At 36.3% G+C, this 8443-nt stretch overlaps 1 pseudogene; it reads right to left on the bottom strand.

Moving 5' to 3' along the window:
* Positions 1-4510: 4510 nt before the first annotated feature.
* On the bottom strand, positions 4511-5077 carry LOC110585739 (annotated as a pseudogene).
* Between the last annotated feature and the right edge of the window lie 3366 nt (positions 5078-8443).

Genomic DNA, 8443 nt, shown 5'->3' with positions numbered 1-8443 from the left:
TTGTTAAGAAAAATAAATGAGATCATATTGAGCATTTAGCACAATTTTTACTGCATAGTCAATACATGTTAACTATTGTTCTTATTATAATTTTAGTAGTGTGATCAAGCTATACGTTTTCAGCTAATTATCAATCCATCCATTTGTATGCATTTATTATGCAGCCAAAGGTTTGCCAAACGTTAACCTTTAACAGTAATAGAAAGACTGTTTAACAACAGCATAAATGTAGAGCAATTACAAGTGAAGGAAATGATTAATAACATCTGTACTTTATGCTTAATTGGTTTATCATAAGGGAAAATAAAATTTTCTGTGTGAATATGTTTTATAATCTATATAGTATGGATTATATTCAGTGGGCGCCAACATACAAGAAAGTTCCTTTCTTCTTTTTTTTTTTATTGACTATTTTTTAGAGTAGTTTTAGGTTCACAGCAAAATTGTGCAAAGAGTACCAAAATTTCGCATATACCACCTGCTCCAACACATGCATAGCCTCCTTGATTATCAACATTCTGACCAGAATGGTACATTTGAGCCACCTGATAAACCTACATTGACACTGACATGTTATCACAAGAGTCACTCTTGGTGTTGTACATTCTATGGGACTGGACAAATTTATAATGACATGATCATGTATAAATGATCATGTGCCATTGTAGTTTCATAAAGAGTAATTTACTGTCCTAAAATCCTCTCTGCTCCCCCCGCCCTCCTCTAACCCCTGGCAACCACTGATCTTTTTACCATCTCCATAGCTTTGCTTTTCCCAGAATGTCATATATAAATATAATATAGTTGAAATTATTTAGCATTGGCTTCTTTCACGTAGTAATGTACACTTAAGTTTCTTCCATGTATTTTCTTGGCTGGATAGCTTTTGTGTACAGGTGTGTGCTGGATAATATCCCAATGTCTGGATGTACCACAGTTTAACCATTGACATACTAAAGTACATCTTGGTCTCATCCAAACTTGGGCAATTATGAATAAAGCTGATATAAACATTTGTGAGCAGGTTTTTGTGTGAATGTAAATTTTCAATCCTTTTGGGTATACCAAGACACATATAACAGTGGATTGTATGGTAAGAGTATGTTTAGTTTTACAAGAAACAGAAAACTGAATCAGACAACAAAAAGAAATGAAAGGTATTCAAATTGGCAAAGAAGTCAAACTCTCTCTCTTCGCAGATGACATGATACTTTATGTGGAAACTCCAAAAGACTCCACCCCCAAATTATTAGAACTCATACAGCAATTCAGGAATGTAGCAGGATACAAAATCAATGCACAGAAATTGTTTGCTTTCTTATACACTAACAATGCAACTGTAGAAAGAGAAATGAGAGAAATGATTCCATTTACAATAGCACCAAAAACCATAAGATACCTCAGAATAAACCTAACAAAAGAGGTAAAGGATCTATATTCTAGGAACTACAGAACACTCATGAAAGATATTGAAGAAGACATAAGAAGATGGAAAAACATTCCATGATCATGGATCAGAAGAATAAACATTGTTAAAATGTCTATGCTACCCAGAGCAATCTATACCTTCAACGCCATCCCAATCAAAATTCCAGTGACTTTTTTCAAAGTGCTAGAACAAACCATCCTAAAATTTGTATGGAATCAGAAAAGACCCCGAATCACCAAGGAAATGTTGAAAAAGAAAAACAAAGCTGGGGGCATCACATTGCCCGATTTCAAGCTATATTACAAAGCAGTGATCACCAAGACAGCACGGTACTGGCTCAAAAACAGACATATAGACCAATGGAACAGAATAGAGAACCCAGATATGGACCCTCAACTCTATGGCCAAATAATCTTAGACAAAGCAGGAAAAATATGCAATGGAAAAAAGACAGTCTCTTCAATAAATGGTGCTGGGAAAATGGGACAGCTATATACAGAAGAATGAGACTTGACCATTCTCTAACACCGTACACAAAGATAAACTCAAATGGATGAAAGACCTCAATGTGAGACAGAAATCCATCAAAATCCTAGAGGAGAACATAGGCAGTAACCTCTTTGACATCAGCCACAGCAACTTCTTTCAAGATACATCTCCAAAGGCTAGTGAAACAAAAGCAAAAATGACCTTTTGGGACTTCATCAAGATAAAAAGCTTCTGCACAGCAAAGGAAACAGTCAACAAAACAAAGAGGCAACCCACAGAATGGGAGAAGATATTTGCAAATGACTCTACAGACAAAGGGCTGATTTCCAAGATCTATAAAGAACTTCTCAAACTCAATACCCAAAAAACAAATAATCAAGTCAAAAAATGGGCAGAAGACATGAACAGACACTTCTCCAAAGAAGACATACAAATGGCTAACAGACACATGAAAAAATGTTCATCATCGTTAGCCATCAGGGAAATTCAAATCACAACCACATTGACACACCACCTTACACCAGTTAGAATGGCAAAAATTGACAAGGCAAGAAACAACAAATGTTGAAGAGGTTGTGGAGAAAGAGGAACTCTCTTAAACTATTTGTGGGAATGCAAGTTGGTATATCCTCTTTGGAAAACAGTGTGGAGGTTCCTCAAAAAATTAAAAATAAAGCTACCCTATGACCCAGCAATTGCACTACTGGGTATTTACCCCAAAGACACAGATGTAGTGAAAAGAAGGGTCATATGCACCCCAGTGTTCATAGCAGCAATGTCCACAATAGCCAAACTGTGGAAAGAGTGGAGATGCCCTTTGACAAATGAATGGATAAAGAAGATGTGGTCCATGTATGCAATGGAATATTACTCAGCCATCAGAAAGGATGAATACCCAACTTTTACATCAACATGGATGGGACTGGAGGAGAGTATGCTAAGTGAAATAAGTCAAGCAGAGAAAGTCAATTATCTAATGGTTTCACTTATTTGTGGAACATAAGGAATAGCATGGAGGAGATTAGGAGAAGGAAGGGAAAAATGAAGGGGGGGGAATCAGAGGGAGAGACAAACCATGAGAAACTCCGAGAAACAAACTGAGGGTTTTAGAGAGAGGGGGGTAGGGGGAATGCGTTAGCCCGGTGATGGGTATTAAGGAGGGCACGTACTGCATGGAGCACGGGGTGTTATACGAAAACAATGAATCACTACATCAACAATCGATCACTACATCAAAAACTAATGATGTATTGTATGGTGACTAACATAACATAATAAAATAAACTTAAATTAAAAAAAAAAGAAAGAAACTGCAAACTGTCTTCCAAAGTGATGTACCATTTTATATTCTCACCAACAATGAAAAAGAGTTCCTGTTGCTTCACATCTTCACCAGAATTTGGTGTTGTCAGTGTTCTGGATTTTGAGTATTTTAATAAGCGTGTGGTGGTATCTCATTGTTGTTTTACTTTGCATTTCCCAATGACATATGATCTTTTCATATGCTTATTTGTCATTTGTACATTTTCTTTGGTGAGGTGTCTGTTAAGACCTTGGGCCCATGTTTTAAAAAAGGTTGTTTGTTTTCTCATTGTTGAGTTTTAAGAGTTCTTTGTGTGTTCTGAATAACGGTATTTTAGCAAGGAAGTCTTTTAAATATTTTCTCCCAATCTGTGCTCTGTGGCTCATTTTTTCTTTCTTTTCTTTTCTTCTTCTTCTTTTTTTTGTTTGTTTTGTTTTGGTCTTTTCATTCTTTTGACAGTGTCCTACACAGAGAAGTTTTTAATTTTAATGGAGTCCAACTTACAATCTTTTCTCTCATGGATCTTGCCTTTGGTGTTATATGTAAAAAGTCATCACCAAATGCAAGGTCATCTAGGTTTTCTCCTATGTTCTCTTCTAGGAGTTCTATGGTTGTGCATTTTGCATGCAGGCCTAGGATCCATTTGGAGTTAATTTTTGTGAAGTGTGTAAGGTCTGTGTTTAGATAACTTTTTTCGTGTGATTTCCTAGTTGTTCCAGCATCATTTGTTGCCTCTTTTTTTTTTAAATTGTAATTTTTTTTATTGGAAAACAAATATACAACTTGGAATGGATTTGAAGCAAATTGTGCCATAAGCAGATTTTCTTTAAGTGGCTAAACAAAGTTTAAAAAGCAAGTAACAATAAAATAAAATGTTTCTGGTACAGGACCAGCAGTACAAAAAAACAGTGTATGAGTTCCTAGATAATACACCCATTTTGCAATAGTGCAACTTTTAAGTACATATTGTTGACTGTCTATAGTCCATGCAGAGTTACAACTCCAGACTTCAACAACATGCTGACAGTTCCTAAAGAAAACTACTTAAAGAAAAGGCATAATCCAGATGTTCCCTCATTTGACCTCATTGATAAGTTTAGATGTGCAGAAGGGCTTAGATATATCAAGAGTAAGCCATGTGCAACATGTTACTTGATCAATTTTCTAAAATAAGTTTTCAGGATGATGACAGTAAGATAAGGGAAGAAAACATGGAGGAATGAAGTCCTAATTACTATACATGCATATTTTTTGACAGCAGGGGGGAACCTTTTACAGATAAGTTACAAACAAAGAAAAGGCAAATAAACAATTTTGTACAAGAAATTTAACACCTTCTGTACAATGTCTTCACTTTGCTGTCATCATTTGTACAAACCCTTCGTAGTTTACTTGACCTTCACCGTCAATATCCTGCTTCCCTGATCATTTCATCAACCTCTTCATCTGTTAACTTCTCTCCCAGATTTGTCATCCCATGGCAAAACTCTGCTGCACTAATAAAGCCATTGCCATCCTTATCAAACACATGGAATGCTTCTCTAATTTCTTCTTCACTGTCTGTATCTCTCATTTTTCTTGCCATCATTGTCAGAAATTGCGGGAAGTCAATTGTGCCATTACCATCAGCATCTACTTCATTAATCATGTCCTGTAACTCTGCTTCTGTGGGATTTTGCCCAAAAGACCTCATTACAGTTCCCAATTCCTTTGTTGTTATAGTTCAATCACCATCCTTGTCAAATAGTGAAAAAGCTTCTTTGAATTCTGCAATCTGCTCTTCAGCCAGTTGGTCAGCCATGCTGCAAGCGCTACTGGTCTCCAAGAAGCGACCACACAACCACTCAGCTCGCCCGCCCCACTCGGACTCTATTGCCTTCTTTTTTTATGTGTGAATAAGTTTTTTATTAAAAAAATATCTATTTATTTATTCATCAGCAATCAATTTCTGAATGACTCATACATACAAGATACCATGCTAGACACTAAACTTTCATAAGACATATTCCTTGTCCACAAGGAACTCTATCATAAAAGATACAGAGGAGTAAATCAATAATTAAAATAAAATCACACACATGTATATATTCCTGTAAGGCAAATGATTATTCCTGTGCATTGGTAAATATAAATTATAATGCACACATCTATCACAATACGACACTGTAGATAGCTTAAGTACAGAAGGACTTGGTGGGAATGATCATCAACAAAATTGTAATATATATTGTCTCCTGTTTAGGACAAAAAAAAAATCTGTTTATTTACCCATTCAACCAGTACTTATTATACTACTACTAGATGGAAATCACTGGGGTGATTGGGGTGGAGCATGGAGTAAAATCAAATATAAATCCTGACTTCTGGGAGCTTGGGAATATGGCAGAGACAGAAACATAATTAGTCATAATTCAAGGGTGAGTAAGCTACATGCACTAAAAGAAGTACACTGAAAGATCTATGGGAGTACAGAAAAGAAATTATGAAGAAAAGAAATGATGGCTAAAAGCAATCGTGGGTAAAATTGCTGGTGCCTTAACAGGATTCAAGGCATATACTAATAGTTAAGTAAGACTGCAGTAGTAAAAAAAAAAAAAAAAATAGACTGCAGTAGTAACTGCTACAGTTTGGCAGTAATACAATGGCAATTTCAGTTATAAATGTCTTCAGTTATAAATTACTAAAAACTACTAGTTTTATTAAATATCAGCTTTTGAGTACCTATTTCTAATATAGTGTATGACCAAATGAAAAGTGTGCATATGGTACTTCTGTAGCATACTGAGTACGATGGTTGCCTAAAGGAAAGCCCTTGTGTGATTAAGTTGTGAACTGAATTAAAAACTTCATGAAATATCATTTTTCCTTAAAAGAATGACAAACTGGTATTTAGGTATTCGTCAGTTATTTTCTCAAAAATAAACAAGTGGCAGGGTGCCTGGGTGGCTCAGTCGTTAAGCGTCTTCTTGGGCTCAGGTCATGATCACGGGGTCCTGGGATCGAGCCCCGCATCGGGCTCCCTGCTCAGCGGGGAGCCTGCTTCTCCCTCTCCCACTCCCCCTGCTTGTGTTCCCTCTCTTACTGTGTCTCTCTCTGTCAAATAAATAAATAAAAAATCTTAAAAAAAAATAAGTGACTAAAGCAACTGACAATACATGATGCTAAGGGAAAAAACAAATTGGGTTTTCAAGAGAAAATTAAAATTTTGGAAAACTTTTATCTGCCACTATGTGCTTGTCAGCTTCATAATATTTAAAGACTTTTTTGGTGAGATCAAAGGTGCTATTAATGAGTGTGATTTTTTAATATTATGTAATGAAACATGTCAATAATAGATGTGCAAAAATCAATGAACCTGTATTTACCAAGTGATCAACACATTGTTGTAAAATCATGTATTGGTAACATTCATTCAGATTGCAAGATTGATCAATGAATATTAGTGCAATAGAATGTGAAAGCTTCATTGATATGGTTTCAGGTTTTGCGGTGTAATTAATATTTAAGAAACTACCTCTTATCAATTTTGGTGTTATATCAAAGAAAACTATCCATGATCATATGAAAAGACTATTAAATATTCTTCCATTTTCTAACTACGTATTTTTATGAGGGTGAATTTGATTTTTTTTATTATACTACAACCAAAACAACATATTGTAATAGATTGAATGCAGAAGCAGATATAAGAATCCAATTGTCTTCTTTCAAAGGAGACATCAAAGAAATCTGCAAAATGTCAAACAATGTTACCCTTCTCTCTATATTTTTAAAATATTTTTTCATAAAAAATATGTTTATATGTAAACATGAAGTGGATTTTTTATTACCAATTTAAATAAGTTAATAAAAATATTTAAAAAATTTTACAGTTTTAATTTATACTAGATTTAACCCACATAAACAAAACTCCTTTGGGTCTTTGTGCCAGTTATCACTTTATGGTCTCTCAGCTCCAAATTCATTCTTTTTGCCTTCTCTGTGATAATGGAGTTGTTCCCTCTAAATATTTCCCGTTTGCTAGTCAATGGGAAGTGAAGCTTGGTCTATGAGAACACTGGAGTGACACTAGAGGTGGAGGAGGTTTTCCTTCCTGCTTCTGGTGTGGCTTCATTGCCAGACTTGTGGAGAACATGCTTTCTGCGGCTTTCAACGTTAGGGAGCCATGGTGTAGCTAGGACCCCCAGACACTGCAGCATCTGCAGCCCAGCCTAGATCACTGCTCCTTGCATTCTCTCTTCAGTTCTGCACATACGTGTGCATGCCAGAGGTCCCATCAGGCTGCCATTTAAGGAGCAGACCACCCTACCTTCATCCCACACAGCCCAGGCCATGCACAGAGTATTCTAGGTTTGTAAAGAAGGAGGTCTGGCCAGCCCCTGTTTTCAGCAGTTCTTGCAGTGATGCTCTGAGTCCCTCTAGGAGCCTGGCTACTAACTTCAGCTCACTTGTTCCTCAGAAGGTTCTTACCCCTTGTCCAGTGACTCTGGACCAGCTCTTCCAGGCAACTCAGCAAAATTTTCTACCATCTAGTCGGCTGTTCAGACCTTCTTCAACAAGGTCTGAGCCCCAACCCTGAGGACAGGATTCCCTTTTCAAATTTGTCCCTTTTTTCAGGAACTCCCTCTCAGCCCCAAGGTACCCTTCTGAGTTACCTTTCCATCTTTATATTTATTCTACTATAAAAGCTTGATAATAATTATTTACCTGATTATTGAACCTAATTATTACCTAATTATTGAACCTCCACTATTGAAAATACTGTGTGGTTTCTGACTCCTTGTTGGACCCAGAGTCCTCAATAATTTCTGAGATGGTAAAAGTGTTCTGAGATCAAAAAGTTTGAGAATGACTGCTATAGGGGGTGTAAAAGTAAATGAAGGTGATGGCCACTCCATAGAGGCACTAGGCAACAATATCATTCAAAGCACTTGTCCTTCTTGCAATCATTCCATTCTAATAAAGCCTTGGAAATTGAAATGCCTTCTGAAATGGGAGAGAAACATCTTCTTGTGGTTATAAGAATTTTAGAACACTCTCCTTTACCCTTATGGTTTCAGTTAATAAAATATATTACTTTGGGGACGTTTAACAAGCATGTACTGATCTTTTTCCAAAACCTGTTTCTCCTTTCATCCTTCATGTTTCTGTGAATAGCCCAGAATCTGCCCACTTCTTACCACTTTTATTACTATTGCTCCTGAACCAAGCCTTCTTACCTG

The sequence above is a fragment of the Neomonachus schauinslandi genome, chromosome 3 (assembly GCF_002201575.2).
Source record: "Neomonachus schauinslandi chromosome 3, ASM220157v2, whole genome shotgun sequence".
NCBI classification, from domain to species: Eukaryota; Metazoa; Chordata; class Mammalia; order Carnivora; family Phocidae; genus Neomonachus; species Neomonachus schauinslandi.
Note: the sequence above shows the minus strand (reverse complement) of the source record. Positions and strands in the feature narration are given on the sequence as shown.